At 44.3% G+C, this 21,847-nt stretch overlaps 1 protein-coding gene across 1 annotated transcript in view; it reads right to left on the bottom strand.

Annotated features, from left to right (window-relative positions):
* Nucleotides 1-14,622, bottom strand: part of Scnn1b (sodium channel epithelial 1 subunit beta) — a 64,229-nt gene extending 49,607 nt beyond the window's left edge. Inside the window, exon 1 of the mRNA XM_063225353.1 lies at nucleotides 14,470-14,622. The gene's annotated coding sequence lies outside the window, so the exon portion shown is untranslated. The remainder of the gene's footprint in view (nucleotides 1-14,469) is intronic.
* Nucleotides 14,623-21,847: the final 7,225 nt, after the last annotated feature.

Below are 21,847 nucleotides of genomic sequence, written 5' to 3'. Positions count from 1 at the left end.
GGTGGGCTGGGGTGGGTGGGTGTGCTGGCTGCTTTGGGGCAGGAGTGGAAAGAGACCGGCCTGAGAAAGGACCTGGTCCCTGAAGGCTCTCAGCTTCAGCCTGGCTTCTAGCTCTGCTCCATGCCAAAGCTCTCCTCTTTGCCACCACACCTGGGCTCGTGAGAGGAACGCAGGTCCTTAAGGGTCGCTGCCTGCAAGCCGCTCCACTGTAGTGTTCCTTCTCTGACCTGGAAACACCTGCTTCTTCAAATCTGGGGCCGCTGGGAAAGCCTTGCTTCATGTCCCAAGCAATTCTCTTAACTGCTGCTTCCTTTGCCAGAGTATTTTTATTGTGTTTGCTTTGCTTTTACGACTCAAGCCAGGCCGTGAGCCAGGGTTTTACTTGCTTAGGTCCTGCACCCCTTCCCACAGCCCTCCTAGGCAGGAATGAGATCATCGCTGTTTTACAGGCCTCTGGAGTTCACAGCACGTGGGCCCTGAAGACGCACAGCTTGAACATGGCAGAGCCAGGAATCAAACTGGGGACTCTGGCAGGTCAGAATCCAAATTCCTCACCATCTGCCTAGGGAGTAGATGGATCGTGATCTCTCTCTGTTTCCACATCTGTAGGATGGGGTTTTGGTCTGAGAAGCTGTGTGAGTGACCAGAAGGTTGCCACTGTGACACTCGTGGAGACGATGATGACAGTGAGGAGGGAGTGAAAATGAGCTAAAGGTGCTGGGTGGTAGAGATGGAGATGAAGATGCTGGGGGGGGGTGAAGATGAGGATGGTCATGGGGCTGACAATGGGGGCAGAATAGAGAGGAGGAGCAGCAGGAGGAGGAGATGTGGACGGGGCTGGTGGAGACAGTGAGGATAATGGTGTGCCTGTTCCCTAGCTTACCATGTGCTGAGTCAGTGAGCTCACTGAACCAGAATGTCACTCCCCGAGCTTGGTCTGTGATTAGCACTCTTTTAGGGCCGCAGCAGATAGCCTCCTGTGCCCTAGACCTCCAGAGTGGGTTCCACCACCCTGGACTTACTTAATACTTCCCCCTCAAACTGCAGGTGAAAGGCGTCAGTCCAGAATGAAAGAGGATAGGTAACGTGCTCCTGGCGCCCGGGTGCTGTCTCCATGTCCCAGAAGTCTTTGCACCAACTTTGTCTTTCTGTGCCCAGGGCCCTGGCCCTTGTTCCCCATCTTGTGCCAGGAACATCCTGGTTTGGCCATGGAACCCCAGTGAGGCAGGCCCGGACTCGTGAGTGTCTCCTTCCTACCCAGGCCAGGAGCCTGGAGGAAGCCTCTCCTCCAGGGAATTTTGCAGGCTGAGATTGGATGCCCCAGAGGAGACAGTCTGAGACTTGTAGCCACATGCAAGCTGGGCACTGGATGGCCTGCTTTGCTGCAGGAGATTAGGATCTTCACCCAGAAGGCGGCCCAGGGCAACACCCAGCAGTCTGAAAAGCCAAATGCTTATAGCTGGCTGCAGGTGACCGGCAGGCTTTGACAACAATGTCCCAGAGAAAAAAAATGCCCACTCTTCCTCTGTATTCACTTCTCCAATGAAACCAGGAAGCTGAGGAGAGGCAGAGTGGGATAAATAAAGTGGGCCCTGCAGTCCAACTACCTGGCTTTGAACCCCACCTCTTTATTTTCTAGCTCTGTGTGACCTTGAACATGTTACTTACCCTCCCTGAGTTCTTTTTTTTTTTTATCTGTAAAGCTAGGCAATTACACCACATGGACTACTGTGAGGATGCAATGAAATCATGCAAGAAAGAGCTCAGTTTCCTTGTGTGTAAAAAGAGACAATAATTCTATTTCCCCTTATGGCTGCTGAAAGAATTCAATGAAATAGTATATATTCCTGCACATAGTGTGTGTCTACGAAACACTGCTTAGACATTAGGATGTTGCTCAGTGGTGATGCACATGCTTGGCTTGTGCAAGGCCCTGGGTTCCATCATCAGCACTAGAAAAAGCAAAGGAAAACAGACACCTGGCTGTTTTTATTATGATTATTGCTGAAGGGAAGAAATGGGCCCAGCAGCATTTAACCTGACAAACTGTATCATGTGTTGAAAGAGAAATGGAAGCCTGTTCATCCCCGTGTGTCAGGCAAGTAAAACAGTCTGGTTCCTAGAACACGGTGACCATGCCTCCTGGGATGCATGGGGTGCAGGCCTTCAGCCAACAAGGTCATCAGACCCTGAAAGAACATAGCCCCATCCGCTTCAAGCCTAGAACCACTGTAGCATTCAAATGGGGGTGAAGACGGGATGAGGCCCTGGGTGGGGGTCTATAGAGTCACCTAGGAGCTGAGATGTGGCTTTTCTCCATGTTGTGTTTTCAGCATCTGTCTGATGCTGGTGAACATGCATCTACCCTTTATTCATTCAACAGATGCTCTTCGAGCAAGAGCCACTGCCTTGAGCAAAACACAGCCCCTGGACGTCCAGCTGAGGTTCCTGAGGACTGAGTTAGAGCACCCAGAAAACACTCTTGATACCTGTTGAGTGAATGACTAGATTGCAGAGAAAGTGTGCTTTGCATCCAAAAGGGGGCATCTTCTCTCTTCCAAATGCTGGCACTTGTGCCTGCACCCTGAGTCCCTCATCTGGGCTCCTCTTGAGCTCCAGATTCTGCCATCATCTCATACCTGGTTAGTCACCTCCTGTTAGTGAGTCCCAGCAGTCAAGGATGGCGAACAACAGGGCTGCTCCCCAGGCCAACACCTCCTCCCTGGACACGCCTGGTGCCTGGTTCCATCCTGTAGTTCTACCCCACCCTCTGCCCCGTCTCTTCCAACACTGAAGGAAGTAAATCTCAGGGTTTAATCACAGCAGGATGGGGCCAGTGGCTGTGGAGCTCAGTGGGCTGTGCCCCTGCCTTCTGGACCCCTCTTACTGGGACCCTGTGCATGGAGTAGGGGCCAGGAAGGGGAGTAGGGGGACGCCAGCCTGGGTGCCTGCCTGACACTTTATCACTACACAGACTGCCTGCTGGAGGCCGAATGAAAAAGTCTGGGATACTGGGGGCGGGCTGAGAATCAAACATCCCATTCCCCACCCACCCTTACCCCCCCCCCCCCGTAGCATCTGGGAGCCAGAGGTCTGAGCATCTCTTGGAAGGATGACCCTATGAAATATAGCAAATATGGGAGATTTCCTTCTGTCTTCTCTGTGAAGGCAAATATTGTTCTCACTGTTTCACTTTGTTCTGATTGTTTTGCTCTGTTCAATATTCTGTTGTGATAAGTTTTGTAATGTTCTGTTTTTGGTTTGATTTTGCTATATCTGATTGAATAAACTATTGTGATGATAACGAGATATACTATGGTACCTATTACTGTTATCCCGGTATCCTGCTCTGAAGTTCTGTACCACTTTCACTGCATTATCTCGATTGACTTTGTTCTGTTGTACTTTACTACCTTCAATATAAAAGTAAAAAAAACCAGGAAAAGCCTGAGAGATCTGAATGCCTAAACCTCCATGCTGGAGGACAGGATTCACCTTTCCAGGCAGCCTGGGATAAACTAGCCCCAGGCCCCCTTTTCCCTGTGGGTGACCCCACTGCAACTTGGCTTCCATCCCTCAGGTTTATGCAACCTAACAGGGTAGGAGGTGTCCATGACAGGGTGCTAGATGCAAGGTCTCTTCCCTGGTCAGGCCACGGCTGACTCCTGTGGTTTTGAATCTTTCTATCCTTATCCTCACCCTCCCTCCCCTCCCAGCTTTTCCCTGTCTCCTTCCCTCCTAACCCCTTCCTCCCTTTCCTATTAATGAACACCTACTACCACCTGCCAGACACGTGTGTGAACATTTCTCCTTCATCTCTAGCGCAATCCTTCCAAAGCTTCTTCAAATAAGTCCACGTTCTCAGACCCAAGGGCTTCTTGGGGTCCCTCTCAGAAATCACAGCCTCCATCTCACTCTTTTTCCCTGGGGTACAAACTTCTAGCAGGGCAAAGGCGATCCCTCCTCGCCTTTAGGGTGGGGCGCAGGAGTAATGTTTTCAGCACCATTCAAATTCCTAAGCTAGATCAGAGAATCAACAGAGCCCACACAGACAGTGAGAGGGCCTTGCAAGGATTTCAGGTACCAGTATGAGAGGCTATTTATAACCCAACCTCTGCTTAAGTCTGAGATGGAGCCGAATCAGGAGCCTTCCTGAGGGTACAACAGGCTTTCCTGGGTTGGACTGGGTTCTGTTGCAGTTGCTGTGGGGCCCCTGGGCAGCTGTGGAACTTCCCAGAGCTTCAGTGGCTTCAGGCTCCGTTCCCCACCTGAGGCGCCCTTCTTCCTGCCTCCCTGATCCACCTCTCAGCAAATCCACCACCTTTGCGAGGCCCTGCAGGTTCAACTCAGTCCCGTGATTACATTTTGTCTTGGATGTATTTCCTTACTGTAAAAACATAAATTTCTCTTTTAAAAACAAAATTTCTAAGATTTTTAGGTTCCTTTGAGTTTATTTTTTAAAAATACATTTATTTAGGTCTTTCTGTGGGGCTTGGCACTGCTCTAAGTAGTTGATACATTTAATCTTAATAACATCTTTCATGAGATGAGAATTATTTTTATTTCTGTTCTATAAATTGAAGCAGAGAGAGATTAAGTAACTTGTCTGAATCACGCAGCTAAGGGGTAAAGCCAGGCTTCAATCTCTGTAGGTTAGAAGACCTAGGTTAAGAATGACCTCCTATTAAAATCCAGCTGCTGTCTCCCAGAGGAGGTGGCTGGTAGCTGGGATGGTCCTGAACAGGTGAGGGATGCTCACGCTGCTGGTCCAGAGACCACACCCTTCCCTGAGCATCCTTGTAACTCCTGAAATAGAGACTGCCAAACCTGGTTCCTAGGGGAACTGTGAGGACTTCGGGGGTGATGATTAGAAGAGCACCTGCACACATGAGGCTCTTGAGAAATACTCACCCTTTCTTTGCCTCAAACCCCATCATGAGGACAAGACTGTCTCTGCAGTCTCATTTCCTCTGTTCCTACTCGTTGCAAAGTAACACTGACTATTCGTCACTTCCTAAGCATGCTTCACTTGGTCATGCCTTCAGGGTCAGGCAAAGGCTGTTTTCCCTGTGTAGAATCCCTTTCTCACTCACCTGCTTCAGAAGAATTCCTAGCCATCCTTTGCAAAGCCCCTTTCTCTTTGTGTCTTTCCTTGAAATGTCCCTTTCTATCCTTGGGCAGAAAAAGTATATAGTATTCCAGCATCTTATTTATAGTTCAAACCATTTTACTTGGGAGAAGAAGTGTGCTGTTACATGGACCAGGCAGTTAACAGCACCCTATCAGCATCTGCACCAGAAATATTTAGATAGCATTTTCCATGATTCTAGGTTTATGTGTGTTCTCACTTAATAACTTAATATCTAAAGTAACCCTTTGAGGGAAGTGCTATTTATTATCCCTGTTTTCATGTGAGGAAATACGGTCACAAAAATGCTAACTAAATTGCCTGAAACTGTCTAAAGGCCTGCTCTGTGGTGTAGCAGGGACACAGAGCCTGGCTGTGGAATCCCTGGGATTAACTTATATATTCTTTTCCTCCTCTTGAATGCAGGGTAGTGCAAATGGCAACTGTGGTACCCTATGTGCCTGCTCCGCTTGAGGGGCAGCTGAATGTGGGCCTGGAGTTGCCAGCTTTTCTGATTTCTCAGGAGGATCCAGAAGAGAGAGTTTTATGTGGTACCTCTCAGTTTTTTAAATCTTAGGAGTAATTAAAGTTGTAAAAGGACCTTGTGCCTCACAAAAGCTGCCCACAGGCCTTCTTTGTGACTTCTGTTGTCTCTTCTATTTTGAAGTGGGCACCCCAGCTCCCTTTATTTCTATGTCTTCGCTCAGGACCATGCACATGGTAGACCCTTTGTAAAGACCATGATGCCCGAGGTGGGCTGGCCCACACTACCAGCCTAGCCCAGCCTGTTTAGCTGCCGCGCCTGGCCACAGGTCTGCAGAGGAGGAGCTGGGCAGATCTGGGGTGCCCTCACTGGCCTCTCTGCGTGTCTGGAGGACTCTGGATTTCTGCGCCCAGACTGCTGGAGTTCCCTCAGGCTTCCAGGTGCAGTGAAGGAGAGAGGTGGGTTTAAGGCTTCCACATCAGCCTCCCCATTCCCGGCTTCATTTGGAGACCTGCTGAGCTCCCAATAGGTGGGCTGGCCCACACTACCAGCCTAGCCCAGCCTGTTTAGCTGCCGCGCCTGGCCACAGGTCTGCAGAGGAGGAGCTGGGCAGATCTGGGGTGCCCTCACTGGCCTCTCTGCGTGTCTGGAGGACTCTGGATATCTCTGCAACCAGGGAGGGTCCACAGGTTCCTGAAGCACTGCGGCCTGTGGTGAGTACCCTAACCCGGCTGCGATTGAAGAACTGTGGAGCTTCCAAGGGGCAGGTGGGCGCACAGTGTCCCTGAGGCCCAGCTTGTCTGGAACTGCGGAGTTCTGAGCAGGCAGAGGAGGGCCACTGGTTCTGTAGGCCTAATGGCTTGGAGTAGCGCGGCGCCAGAGTCCCAGTAGCTCCAAACATAGAAGGGGATTTTCAACAGATCCTGAGGAAGCTTTCAAGTAACACTTGAAACACAGAAATATAGGAAAATGACAAAACGAAAGACCAAATTACAACCTCAAACCTCCAGCCCATCTCAAGAAACCCTAGGAGCGATGTATATAGAAGAAAATATATCCCATCCACCTCATATATCGGACACAATAGCCACTGAAATTGACAAGCAACTCCAGGAAGCTTTAAAGAAATTCAAACTCGAAATAATCTCCCAGATAAAAGAAGAAATGATAAAAGAAATGAAAGAGATTCTAAATATATCTAAAGAAAACACAGATAAAAAATTGGAGGAACTAAACAAAAAGATAGAATCCCTAGACGAGCAATATAAGAAACAAACAGAATACATAATGCAGATGCACAGAGATATACAGGAAATAAAAAACTCCACTGAAAGTTGTAAAAACCGCCTTAATGAAAGTGAAGATAGAATTTCAGACCTTGAAGACAGGATTGCAGCTAGTGAACAGGAAAGGAAAGATCTTTTGAAAATAACAAGGAACCAGGAAACAACAATTCAACAACTGCAAGACGATGCAAAGAAGAATAACATAAGAATGATAGGGATTAATGAAAGAGAGGGAGACAACATGAAGGATGTCAGGAGGATATTTAGAGAAGTAATAGCTGAAAATTTCCCAAGCATGAGATCAGAAACTGACATCAGGATCAGTGAAGCATATAGAACTCCAAACAGTCATAACCAAAATAAAACTACACCCAGACATATAATAGTCACCATCCCAGAAATCCAACACAAGAATAGATTATTAAAAGCTGTCAGAGAGAAAAGACAAATCACTTATAAAGGAAAACCTATCAGAATCACAGCAGACTTCTCAGCACAAACGATAAAGTCAAGAAGAGCATGGAGTGAAGTATTCCAGATCCTAAAGCAAAATGATTTCCAACCAAGACTGATATATCCTGCAAAACTATCATTCAAAATAGATGGTGCAATACGATACTTCCATGACAAAGAACAGCTGAAGAACTTCATGAACACCAAACCAACCCTGCAAAAAATATTGAAAGACAGTTTAGATACACAAAGGAAAAAACCACTAAGCAAAGCAAATAATTAAACAGAACCGAAAGATAAAGATGCAACAGCAGAGAGATAACATTCCTACAATTAACCAGCATTTAACAGTAATAACCATTAATGTAAATGGTCTCAATGCACCAATCAAAAGAAACAGACTAGCAGAATGGATCAAGAAACAAAATCCAACCATATGCTGTTTACAGGAAACCCATCTAACCCAGAAAGATACTCACAGACTGAAAGTCAAAGGATGGAAAACAATCCTTCATGCAGCAGGAATCCAAAAAAAGGCAGGAGTAGCCATTCTGTTTGCAGACAACGTGAACTTTAAACCAACAATGACCATAAAGGACAAAGAAGGTCACTACATACTCGTAAGGGGAAAACTCCAAGAGGAAGAGATAACTATCTTAAATATATACGCACCAAACTCCAGAGCACCCAGTTATATAAAACAATTATTAACAGAAATGAAAACTCAAATTATCAGTAACACAATTGTAACAGGAGACCTTAATACACCACTGACACCAAGGGACAGATCAACCAGACAGAAAATGAGCAAAGAAATAACAGAACTGAATCACACCTGTGAACAAATGGGTTTGATAGACATATACAGAATGTTCCACCCAACAACATCAGAATACACATTCTTCTCAGCAGTACATGGATCATTTTCTAAAATAGAACATATATTAGCTCACAGAACATATTTAAGCAAATGCAAAAGAGTTGAAATCATCCCTTGCATATTATCGGATCATGGCGCTCTGAAATTAGAAATTAATGACAAAGGATACTGCAAAAATTCCGCAAACACATGGAAACTAAATAACACACTCTTGAGTAATCAGTGGGTCACAGAAGAAATTAAAGAAGAAATTAAACAATACCTAAAAGAAAATGAAAATGCAGATACAACTTACCGGAATCTGTGGGATGCAATGAAAGCCGTTCTGAGAGGAAAATTTATTGCACTGAGTTCCCACATCAGGAAAACAGAACGAATACAAGTAAATAACTTGATGCTACACTTCAAACAGCTAGGAAAAGAAGAGCAAGTCAAGCCCAAAGCCAAAAGAAGAGAGGAAATTATAAGAATCAGAGCAGAAATCAATGCAATAGAGACTAAGAAAACAATCCAAAGAATCAACGAATCAAAGAGTTGGTTCTTTGAAAGAATAAATAAAATCGATAAGCCCCTAGCCAACCTTATTAAAAAAAGGAAAGAAAAAGCTCAAATTCATGCAATAAGAAATGAAAAAGGAGAAATCACTACAGACCCAATAGAAATACAGAGGATCATCAACACCTATTTCGAAAACCTCTACTCTCAAAAGTTTGATAACACAGAAGAAATAGACAGATTCTTAGAAGCATATGAAGTACCAAAGCTAGATCAAGAGGATATAAAACTGTTGAATAACCCAATCTCTGCTAATGAAATTGAGAATGTAATTGGGTCCTTGCCCACCAAGAAGAGCCCAGGCCCAGATGGATTCACTGCAGAATTCTACAAGAAATATAAAGAAGACCTAATGCCGACACTCCTCAAACTATTCAATGAAATTGAAAGGGAAACAATCCTTCCTAAGTCATTCCTGGAAGCAAATATTACTCTAGTACCAAAACCTGAGAAAGACCCAACTATAAAAGAGAACTATAGACCGATCTCCCTAATGAACACAGATGCAAAAATCCTCAATAAAATATTGGCAAATAGGATCCAGCAAATCATCAAGAAGATTATACACCATGACCAGGTGGGATTCATCCCAGGAATGCAAGGATGGTTCAACATACGCAAATCAATAAATGTAATCCACCATATCAATAAAGCCAAAAATAAGAATCACATGATCATCTCTATAGATGCAGAAAAAGCCTTCGATAAGGTCCAACACTTATTCATGATAAGAACTTTACAGAAAATTGGAATAAATGGTCTTTACCTCAATATAATAAAGGCCATTTATGACAAACCAACAGCCAGCATCATACTAAATGGCCAAAAATTGAAAGCCTTTACTTTAAAATCGGGTACAAGACAAGGATGTCCTTTATCACCACTCCTATTTAATATAGTACTGGAAGTACTAGCCAGAGCAATTAGGCAAGAAAGAGAAATAAAAGGGGTAAAGATAGGAAAAGAAGAAGTTAAATTATCATTGTTTGCAGATGACATGATACTCTACATAGAAGACCCCCTAAACTCCATTGAAATACTCTTAGATACAATAAATAAATTCAGTAATGTGGCTGGATACAAAATCAATACTCAGAAATCAATAGCATTCCTATACACGAACAACAAAATTACAGAGAGGGAAATAAGAGAAACTGGACTATTCACATTAGCAAGCAAAAAAATGAAATATTTAGGAATTACTCTTACGAAAGAAGTGAAAGACTTATACAGTGAAAATTATAATACACTGAAAAAGGAAATTGAAGATGATCTCAGAAAATGGAAAGACATCCCTTGCTCATGGATAGGAAGAACAAACATTGTGAAAATGGCCATTCTCCCAAAACTGTTATACAGATTCAATGCAATCCCAATAGAAATACCATCAACATACCTTATAGATCTAGAGAAATCACTCCTAAATTTCATCTGGAACCAGAAGAGACCTAGAATCGCAAAGGCAATTCTAAGCAGCAAAGACAAAGCAGGAGGCATCACAATCCCTGACTTGAAGTTATACTACAAAGCAACAGTAGTAAAATCAACATGGTATTGGAATCAAAACAGAGCTGAAGATCAGTGGAATAGATTAGAAGATACAATCACAACTACGAACACACTCAACCACCTTATTTTTGATAAAGGAGCCAAGCAGGTTCACTGGAAGAACGACAGTCTCTTTAATAAATGGTGCTGGAAAAACTGGCTCTCCATTTGCCGAAAACTAAAGCTAGACCCATGTCTATCACCATGTACTAAATTAAAATGTAAATGGGTCAAAGATCTGAATATTAAAACAGAAACACTAAATCTATTGGAAGACAAAATAGGTAGAAACCTTGGAGACATAGGAGTAGGTAAAGAATTCATGAACAGGACTCAAACCGCACGGGAAATACTTCCCAGAATCAATAACTGGGACCACTTCTTATTAAAAAGTTTCTGCATGTCAAAAGAAATCTCCAGCATAGTGAAAAGAAAACCCACAAACTGGGAAAAGATTTTAGTGAACTCTCTCTCAGACAAGGGCCTCTTGTCTAAAACATACAAAGAATTAAAGAAACTCAGACCTCCGAAATTCAAAGATCCAATCCAAAAATGGGCATCTGAGATGAATATGCAATTCTCAGATGAAGAAATGCAAATGGCAAATAAATACATGAAAAAATGCTCATCATCATTGGTCATTAGAGAAATGCAAATTAAAACCACACTGAGATACCATCTCACTCCTGAAAGAATGGCCAGGATCAAGAAAACCAACAACAAATGCTGGAGAGGCTGTGGGGAAAAAGGAACTCTCCTGCACTGCTGGTGGGAGTGTAGACTGGTACAGCCTTTGTGGAGATCTGTCTGGAGATTTCTCAAAAAGTTGGGACTGGAAATCCCATTTATTCCAGCTATTCCACTTCTAGGCATATTCCCAGAAGAACTGAAAGCATCATACCACAGTGATATATGTGCACCTATGTTTATAGCAGCACAATTTGTAATCGCCAGATCTTGGAAACAACCCAAGTGCCCATCAACTGAGGAATGGATAAAAAAGTTGTGGTATTTCTATACAATGGAGTATTATTCAGCTATAAAGAAGGATCACATTGAGATATTTATCAATAAATGGGCACAGCTTGAGACCATACTCATAAGTGAAATAAATCAATCTCGCATGTGTGAATACCGAATAGTTTCCCTAATGTAAGTAATGATTCAAATATATAAAAATATGTGGTAATCATGATTCCCCATTAGGTGGCCTTGAAGCCTTATAAAGTTTTCACTCATTAATTAGAAAGGCTTTATTCTGGGCTTCTTGATATGAAAATATTTGAAGCTAGAGTATATGAAGTTTTACCCAAATATTTCAAGGAAAAAGACACTATGGTAACTACTATTAAGTCAGGTTATAAGGTGGTGAAGTACTAGGTTATTGAAACAGTCATGCTGTGACCTCTATTGTTATATTGTTATGTCCTGTTTTATCTCAATCTCCCCCTTATTGTTTCAAAAAAAAATTATTTAGTCATTTCTTATGTTTGTCTTAATTAAAGAAAAAATTCAAAAAAATTAGGATATATAAATAGTAACTCTTTTCGATTTCCTATTAACTTGTTTTGAAGTCCTGTAGTACTCCCACGATCTTGTTTTGACTGATTAGACTCTGTTCCATTCTATATGATAGTATCAAGTTTGAAGACATAGGCAACTACTTTGAAGACAATAAGATTCACTAAGATACCCATTCTGGTTTGACTATTGTCTTCTTTGGAAGTCCTGTAATGTTTACAATGCCTAAGTTTTATTGGTCTTGTTCTCTACTGTTTTGTCCAACTTTATAATATCTAATAAGATAGACAATTCTTTTTAAGGAAACAAGGGACAACGTTGATAACCATTGTTGATAAACTTGTACTCTGTTCTACACCATGTGCTACGTCTATCCTTGGTATTGACTGACAGCTTTGTTTTGCCATATTTGACTGTATTCTTCCCCCCCCCCCAAAGAAAGTAATAAGCACTAAGGAGTAATAAAATCCAAGATGTGTAAATTTTGTTGTAAAAAAGAGAGGGAAAAAAAAAAGAAAAGAAAAGGAGCTCTAACGGATATAACAGCAAGTGTGTTTGGGGGTGTTAAATAGCTGACTTTATCAATGTTTTTGGAACATTGAACACAGCTGTTTGCAGTCTCCCTGTTTGAATGTCCACCTTGTGTTCTTTGATACTGTGATTTGAGGAACTATTTTCAAGAAAATAGTGTGTAATCTACTAGCAGGTAATTTCTTACTGTTATGGTTTTTTGTTTTGTTTTGTTTTGTTTTGTTTTGTAGTTCTGTATTGCGTGTACCCTTACGCCGCTTTGGTTTGTTTTGTGTTTTTCTCTTTTTCCTCTTAAATAAAAAAAAAAAAAAAAAAAGACCATGATGCCCTCAGACTCCACCTTAGACTGGGTTTCCTGTCACAAAGCTGACGTGCCTTTCTCGGCTCCCTCTCAGTGCTTGGTATTGTGATTGTACTTGGGGTGTGGAAGAATGGCTTTGTGCATCACCCCACAACAGAGCCAGCTGGGGTCTCTAGGGCAAGATTTCTTGCTTGAACAGAAGCATTTTGTTTGTACCATCCTGTTACTCCACTTAGTGGTCTAAGGAGGTTGCCATTATCATCAAGTCTGTTTTACAGATCTGATAACTGTGGCACAGAGTGGAGGAACGAACTACGTAGGAGGTAGTAGAGCTGGGATTGTAATGCAGGCGTCTCTGACACTAGCTTTTTACTAGCCCATCTGTTATCAAGTGTTCCAGCAAACTCGTGATGGTTCTATCACACATTCCAAAGGAAATACTCAAGTCTTGCTTTGACAACTTAGTGACTTAGGGAGACTGTTTCAAAGAAAAAGCTGGAGATGTAGCTCAATATGAAGACCCCAGTTCAGCCTCTAGTACTGAAAAAAAAAATTATAGAAGAGTTTAAAAAAAAAACCAGTAGCAAATTTGGGGAACCTACAGTTTAAATAAATGAACTAGATTTATATGCAGCAATGTGGATGATTTTAGAGGAAATCACTTGGAAAGGGCTTGCAGAATGTGGATGGGTTACGTTATTTCTAATACACATATGCCCAACACATTCCTAGCTTGCATAATTGCCTGGGCACTGACATGTGACTGTACAGGTGCTGAGAAAGATCCACGGGGATCTTCCCACGCAAGGAAGGCCGTGGTTATCTTTAGGAACCAGGGAGGGCGGGGTTTGGAAAGTTTTAGTGGCGGGGGAGGGAGGGGTGGGGCGGGGCAAAGAAGGTCCCTTTCAACAAGTAAGGAGGTTGGGTCACTAGGGGTTGTTAACCGCGGGGCTTCAGTCAGACCCTTCTAGGGCTCCTACAGCTCCACTCCCACCCCCTGGTGCTGGTGGGAGTTCTTGTGCACTTGTGGATGGGAAGAATTCCGCTGTTTCCTTCGTAAACCCTGTGCTTCAGTTCCCCCTCCATGCTCAAGTGCCCCCTCGCCAAGTGTCCAGCACACCTAAACTACCAGACCTCTGCGTATGAGGTTCGCGCCTACAATCCTCAGTTTATGGACTGCGCGCTTCTCCTGGGGCTTCTCCAGAGGTCCGCCCCAAAGTGAACAAGAGAGAATAAATCGACGCCCCCCAGAGGCCGGATGCCACGGTTCTGGGGTCTGATTGCCCGAGTTCAAATCAGGTCTCTACCCTCTAGCCCCCAGCTTCCCTTCTATAAAGTGGGAACATCAGGAGACCCGCCTCGCGAGGATGCTGGGCGCGTGGGGTGACCCGCTGAGCTCCGCGGCGCCCTGCACGTAGGACGCCTCTCAAGTTTCGCTGCGGTTACCTCTGCAACCGCAGCCCGCCCCGCCCCAGTGCGGGGACCTGCCGCCCTCTCCGCTGTCGCGGAGACTGATGCGACCCTGGCCCGGGCCTCCAAGTCTCACCCCGCACGCTGGGTGTGGAGGCGTCTGTCACCCTCCATCTCTTCCCCCCAGACCACGTCACCACAGTGATCAGAACTCGGCGTCACACACGGGCACCCAAGCGCCCTCCCGTGGGAAACTGAGGCTGAGACAGTGGAGCGCTCGGGCCGAGGCTGGGCAGAAGCTGCTCGCGGGACGCAGGACACAGACTCGACCCGGGTGCGACCCAGGTGTGCGCCCGAGGGTCGCTGTCATACCTGCTGGGCGGCGGCTCGGATGCGCGCGGATGGCAGAGATCGCGGAGGCCGGCGCTGGGACCGCGGCGCTGTCAGCGTGGCGGCGGCTTGGAGTGGAAGTGGGGACAGCCGGGCCACACGGAGGCGGAGGCGAGGGAGCGGGCAGAAGGGGCGGAGAAGCCCCGGGAGCGCCGGCGGGCGGAGCCTGTTTGCCACCAGCGTAGTCAGTCGCGACTTCTTTGGCGCTTTCCTCGCTCTTGCCGCACTCCACGCTCAGCCCGGGTGCTTCCGACACCACCACACACACTCTTCTTCCTGAGCGCATCTCGTCAGAGCGATGTCCAACGCCCCCAAAACGGCCAGAGACCCTCCACGCGTGCTCCCGCAGACCTGCTCTCCTGCCACGTGTGTGAACACCGTTCTGCCTCATGTGTGTGCCTATCCTGCACACGTCCTCAGTACGCATCACACACACCCGGGCCCATCATACACAACTCCATTTCATCTTCGTGGGTGCGGGCACAGAAGACTCCCAGGAGAGGTTTCTGTGTTTTGTTTCATTTAAGACAGAGTCTCTCTATGTGGCCCAGGATAGCCTTGAACTCTTTGATCTTCTTGCCTCAACCCCTACAATTCTGTGATCACAGGAGTGGGCTACCATGCCTGGCTGCAAGTGATCTCACCAGGAGCTTGTCCTGAGCTCTGAAGAAACCTCCGAATTTGCTTAACTTCCTTTTGTGTCAGCAACCCTCCAACACTGCACCCAGATGGAGGTCCTGCTCTGTGGGCTCAGCTTCTGCCTTAGAGATTCTGCAGCCCACCTAGAGGGTTGGGTCTCTGGCTGACTTCCCAGGAGCCCACCTCACCTGTGGTCCAGCCTTGCACAACTGCCAGTTGCTTCCCAGTCATGTGTGAACAAAGTTTATCCCTTCTGAAACTCGTGTTGACATTTAATCCCCATTTTGAGATTGAGAGGTGGGATGAGATGGGATTCTTAAGAAGTGATTAGCACCCTGCCTTCATAAAGAGGTCATCCACTCATGCAGTTAGTGGTTACTTTCAGGATGGTAGCTGCTATACAAATTTGGTTGGCTCAGTCTCTTGCAGCTCCCATCTCTTGTAAAACCTGACCTTACCTTGGGACCCTGCAGATGTGGCTCTTCTGCCTTAGGCCAGAACTGGGAGCCAAAATAAACTTCATTTTATAACGTACCTAGTCTGTTGGTATTGTGTTATTAGCAACAGACCAAGTCACCTGATTCCTTTGAATCATCACTTTCTTACCTACATCATGCCTTCTATTTCCACTAGGCCTTGGTTCCGAACACTATCAATTCAGCAACTTTCTTTTCAGAATCATCAACACTTCCTTTCATGTTTATTTTGCTATACGCTGTTTTAATTAAACTATTCTTTGTTTGTTCTCTGGAATCACTCACACTTTTAAAACTAATTGAAGACCTGGGAGTTTTTGTTTATGTGGGTTATAGCCATTGGTAGTTTCCATACAAGAAGTTAACACTGATACTTTAAAAATGTTTCTAAATTCATCACACTATAGCAATAATAAGCTCATTTCATGTCGATATAAGTAAAATGCTTTTATGAAAAACATTTTCCAGAACAAAAAAATATTGAGAAGAGGGACTCTCTTTAGCATTTTTGCAAATCCCTTTTAACATTGAGTTTAATAAAAGGTGGCAGAATTTTCATGTGTATCTGTATCCAGTCTGGGGTAATATATTGTTTAATTGAATTTCAACTTCATATAATTGAATGCATTGCTATGGTTTGAATGTGGTTTGTTCCCTCTGAAACTTACACTGGAGTTTAAGCTGAACCGGGAGATATTAAGAAAGTTCTGTCCCACATTATGGTATTTAGAGGGAGGTCATTAGGATAATATAAAGTAATTAGGGTGGAGGCCCCATGACTGAATATTGGTGGGCTCATAGGAAGAAAGACCTCAGAATATACATATACACATGTGTTCCTGTGTCTCATTAGATGACACCCAGCATGACCTTGGGATTCTGACAGCAAGAAGTTTATCACCAGGGGCAGCCCCTTGACCCTGGTCCAGAATTGTGAGCCAAAACAAACCTCTCTTCTTTGTAACTATCCCAGCCTGTGACATTTTATTATATTAACAGCAGAAAACAGATGGATACATCCATTGTTGCTTTTGCACTTTCAGTGCGAATGTCAACTTAGTGAAAAAGATAACTAACACTTTAGTATTATGAAAGCAATTTGTTTCCTCTAGAAAGAACTTTTGGAATCCCCCAGGAGCCTGTGGATCACACCTTGAAAGCTGCTACTGCTTTAACATCTTCAGATGTGACCTTATGAAATTGTTGATGTTTGACTATTATTTGTCTTAAAAAATGACCACTTCATGTGGTTCAACCCTATACGTGTTATTTGTGAGGCTTTCCCTTTCGGGTCAACATTTTTCTTTTCAAGACCTGCTGGTGGAAACTGCCAGAATGAGTCCCCCAGGGAACTGTGTTGATGTAGGCAGCTTTGTACAACTGACACTCTCCTTTAGGGGTATGATTTCCGGTGTGAGGTGGGATTTGGAGTTTTGGGTTGGATGAGAATTCTAAAGTAGCTGGCTGACATTATGATTTGCTTAAACAATCATGGATGAAAGCGTTGTGTTCCCATAGGTACCTTGGTTCCCTGAAGAGCAACTCAGTCCTCCCACCTGCTCTGCTTTTAATAAGAAGTCTCATCTAAAGAGTCTACATGGACTTCAGCTCAGTGTTAGAACTATGGATCATTTGGCCAAGGTTTTTTCCTAAATACACTTTTTCTAGACAGTTGGCTGAATTATGGCAGCATTAGATGAACTCATGTCTGATGTACTAATAACTAGTTATGTGTAGGGGATCTATAAGTGCAAGAAAAGTTCAACTGAATATTAGTACCATTGTGGAAGAATAGTCCTCCTGCTCCTTTTAATAAGCTCATGTAATTCTCATAGATGATGAAGATGTGAACGAGAATCCAAGATCAGTCAAGCCAGCCCTGATGATCAATGGAATATTAAATGTTGAAGCCATAATACACTTTTAGTAAACTTAAAGTTTTACAAAGGTGATAAGGTGAATATTTGGAGGGGAATATTTGTTTCAGGTAACAGTGTTTGATTTAGCTTATGGATCATTATCCCTCTTCCACCTCTAATCTATATAATTTTTTTTCTGTCTTTTTGAGATAGGGTCTCTCTATGCAGCTCAGGCTGGCCTTCGGCTCACTTTGTAGCTTAGACTGGTCTCGAACTCGCAATGATCCTCCTGCCTCAGCCTCCTGAGTGCTGGGATTACAGGCATGAGCCACCACACCTGGCTCATCTAATCTATATTTTGATTTTGGGAGGTGTTGATTTCATTTATCACCACCTTAATCAGGGTTGATACGGGGCAAATTTGGCACTTAGCACACTGTATTCCTGTTGGTAAAATGATTTTCTTAGGAAGGGGAACATGACCCAAATCAGGTTAACCATAGTTAATAAATCTCTACACAAGGACTTTTTCTTTCAACTTTCGAGGAGTCTTGTTGACTTGGGAGTGATTCATTTGTGGAGCTGTAGTCCAGAGAAGGATGTATAAGAGTGGGTCCTACCTACAAAATAACACAGATAAATTAGGTCCTGGTATTAAACTGAAGTTAGCCCTATCCCTTGAACATTTCAGGTGCATAAAATTATAAACTTCCTTTTGGCTAAGCCAGTTGGATTTCTGTTGTTTATAAGTAAAAGACTCTTAGCTGATTCTAGCGAAATTCTATTCAAGCTACAAAAGGAGGAAGTCAGGAGGGATAGCTAATACATCCATTTACAGATTCTTGACAAACTGGAATGTCTTCATCAGAAACTAAGATGATAAATCACAAGTGCAATTTTAAAGTCCTAGAACTAGGCTTTAACTGGCAACTGTGTAAGCACAGAATGAAAAGCTGTGTCTTGGGAGGCTGCCATTTTCCGAGATAGAGTTGGATGCAGAGCCGCCTGCTTGTCTGAAGGCTCCAAGCTCTGGGTCTCTGGCCTGGTTGGGGAACATGCCTAGTAGCAAAGTCCGTGGAACAGAACCCGATAGGAAACATGGCTTTGTAGCACAGACCCTGACACTGAGGGCTCGCAGACTCACAGCCCTTGGAGTCGTCAGTGTGGGGGAAGGGAGGGGCCCCAGTTTGAAACATTTTGTCATCTCATCTTATTGATTGATTGATTGCTCTATTTTTGAACCTGATTTTTGTTTTTGTTTTGTATTTGTTTTGTTACTGGGGATCACAGTAACAACCTTGCACATGCCAGGCAGGCACTTGTGCTCCTGAGCTAAGTCCCTGGCCTGAAACCCAGTGTTTTTAAACCAGGGGATTGAACCCCTTTTTAAAATTTTTGAGCCAATTTTAAAAAAACAGGCAGTATCTGGAAACTTAATACAAAAGTTGATCTCCTGATTCTATGGGAAATAAGCAACCAGTAGATATGACTGACACAGGTTCCTATTCCTGTTTGGCCTGGGTAGGCTGGAGCTATCGGCAACCAAATGGATTCTCAGGTCCCTGTGAGCCCCACACTGCCCGAAAGCAGTGTTTTCATACCCAGTCTGAACCTCTTGATTCTGCCCCCTGGGCATTTGAATGTGGGGCCTCTTCACCTCCACTCAGCTGCCTGGCTGGTTGGCCAATAAAGCTTCCAACTCCTGCCAAGCTTGGCACTTCTCTCTCTGTTCCCAGAAACCCAACCACAAGCCCCAGATCCCACAGGGCATAGCCAGGCTGGCATCGTCCCGTGCTCACCTGGCCACTCCAAGCACATACCTTTCTGTTTCTCTCTTCTCACTGGCCTGACTCCCAGGGCCGTGACCTGGGAAAGAGAAGGCGCTGAGAACCAACCTTGTGACTTCTCTATGGAGGTTTTCAGTTGCATCGGGGAACTTGGAGACTTTAAAAATGCTCTAATATGTACTAGCTGAGAGCATTCTAAACATGCAGAGGATAAAGGAATGATAGTATGCAGGATGCTGTGCTCAAATTGCCGAATACTTTGCTGTGGTAAAAAGAATAAGACAAGGCCAAAATGAACTGATGTGAAAACAGTAGGAGACATTTTATTCATTTATTCAACAAATATTATTCAGCACTGTTTATTTTTTCTAGGCCTTAGAGATACACTGGTCAGACAAAAATGTCTATCTTGTGAAGCTTGTATTGTACTGGTGGGCAACATAAAAATAAGTGAGATAAAACACTGTCTAGCTAGTAAGAACTACCATGGGAAAAATGAATGCAGGTCTTAGTCACTTTTCTCATTGTCAAAACAAAATACTCAACACCCAAAGTTAAAGGAGGAAAGGTTTATTGTAGCTCACAGTCTGTAGAGGTTTCAATTCACAGTTGGTGGAGTTGCGTGGCAGAGGGGTATCACAGCACAGATACACAGCAAGCAGCAGCAGCAAGGATAAGTGACAAGCAGGACCCTCTTTTGGTTTCTTGTATCTTATCCAGGCTACCCACTCTTAGAGCAGGTAGCCCTCACACCTGGGGTGGGGCAGCCTTAACCCTACCCAGAACTATCCAAACCAATCAGTGGACTGATTTAGTAATCACAACTCTTGATCTCAGCATCACACACTCCAGCTCCAGCCACCTTCAAAAAGTCCCACCTATGACTGCATGAGGCCTTGGGGGACATCTAGACACAAATCATAACAGCAGGCCAAAGGAGATGGGGTGGAGACTGAATTTTGAACAGTGTGATCAGAAGGGACCCTGAGCAAGGACCTTAGAAGAGAGAAGAAAGCCAGCCCCGCAGTTCTCTGGGAGAAGAAAGTGCCAGGCAGAGGAACAGTAGGGTTGGAAGGTCCCCAGACGGGGCAAGTGCCAGGTTTGTGAAGGGCCAAGAGGGGACCGATGTATCTGAATGGGTCAGACAAAAAGAAGAAGGGATTTAGCTCAGCAGCATAAGCACCTGCCAGGCAAGTGTGAGGTCATGAGTTCAATCCCTGATGCCAAAATAAAAAAAAAAGAGGAGACTAACAGGGAAGTCTGAGGGGTAATGGGGGAGGGGACAAGATATGAGCAGGGCCCTGTAGGCCAGGGTAGGGACTTTGGGTAGAGACTTTGGTCTTGAGTCAGGGTCAGATGGGGCCTTTACAGGACTTAGGGTGATGTAAGTTGGCTGACACACTTTTATTTGTGTTTTATGGTGGTAAATACACCATAAATGTGACAATTGCCATTTAAACTATTTGGAATGTACCGTCTGGTGGTATCAAGCACATTCATGTGGCTTTGTAAGCAAAATCACCATCCATCTCTAGGACTTCTTCATACTTTCCCAAACTGAAAGTGGGCCCACTGAACCCTAACCCCCAGCACCTTCTTTCTCTTCTGAGGCCCATGGGCAGCAATCTTCTGCTCCCTATCTCTGTGAGTCAGAAGACTCTGAGTACCGCACGGAAGAGAGTCAGACAGAATCTGCTTTTTTGTTTTGGTTTCCTTTTCTTGGCATAGTGTCCTTAAGGTTCATCCATGCCGAAGCAAGTGTCATAATTGTCTTTTTAGAAAAAGAGTGCCATTTGATTGTATAGACATGCTGGGTTTTGTTTCTCCTTTCATCTGTCAATGGACATGGGGTTGTTTCTGCTTTTTGGCAGTTGTGAATATTGTACCTGTGAACATGGATGGGTAGTGCTTTTGTCATTGCTGTCAGTTCTTTTGAGTGTGTCTAACTGCAAGCTTAAAAGGCTCACTGAATAAGAATTGTAGAGAATGAACCAGGCATGATGGCACGCACGTATAACCCCAGAACTCTGGGAGGCTGAGGCAGGAGGATCATAAATTTGAAGCCCAGTCTGGGCAGCTAAAGGTCTTAGTGAGACCCTGACTCAAAATTAGAAAGAAAGAAAGGAGAAAGAAAAAAAGGCTGGGGTTGTAGCAGAGTATCTTAATTTGATCCAGAGTACCTCAAAACAACAAAACAAAATAAGACAAGACCAATTTGAGGTCTTGAATCATCATTTGAATACAGAGTTTGTACTCTAAAAGAGAAGGAACTTGATTTAATTCAGGACCAAGTTCTCCCAGACAGCGGGTGTTTAACGAGTCATATTCACTTGTGAAGGTATTTAATTGCTACATAAGTGTCATGAAATCACTGGATCATGCTGGGAGGGAATACAGAAGACCTTCGTGTGACTTGGTCTACTGAAAGCAACATGTTTCTAGTGAGTGAGAACTCATGGCTGATGATGGACTAGGTAGTCTGGAAGAAGAGGGCAATTAGGAGGGCCTGAAAAACTAGCATTCAGCCACAAAAGTATCACTACAACTAATTTGAACAACAACAATAATAGCAGCAGCTCCTGATTCTATATAGCACTTA

Source organism: Cavia porcellus, unplaced genomic scaffold, assembly GCF_034190915.1.
Source record: "Cavia porcellus strain 051 isolate PalLab524CR breed Dunkin Hartley unplaced genomic scaffold, mCavPor4.1 scaffold_16, whole genome shotgun sequence".
In the NCBI taxonomy this organism is placed as follows: domain Eukaryota; kingdom Metazoa; phylum Chordata; class Mammalia; order Rodentia; family Caviidae; genus Cavia; species Cavia porcellus.
The sequence above is the reverse complement of the archived record's forward strand: the minus strand, read 5'-3'. Positions and strand labels throughout refer to the sequence as shown.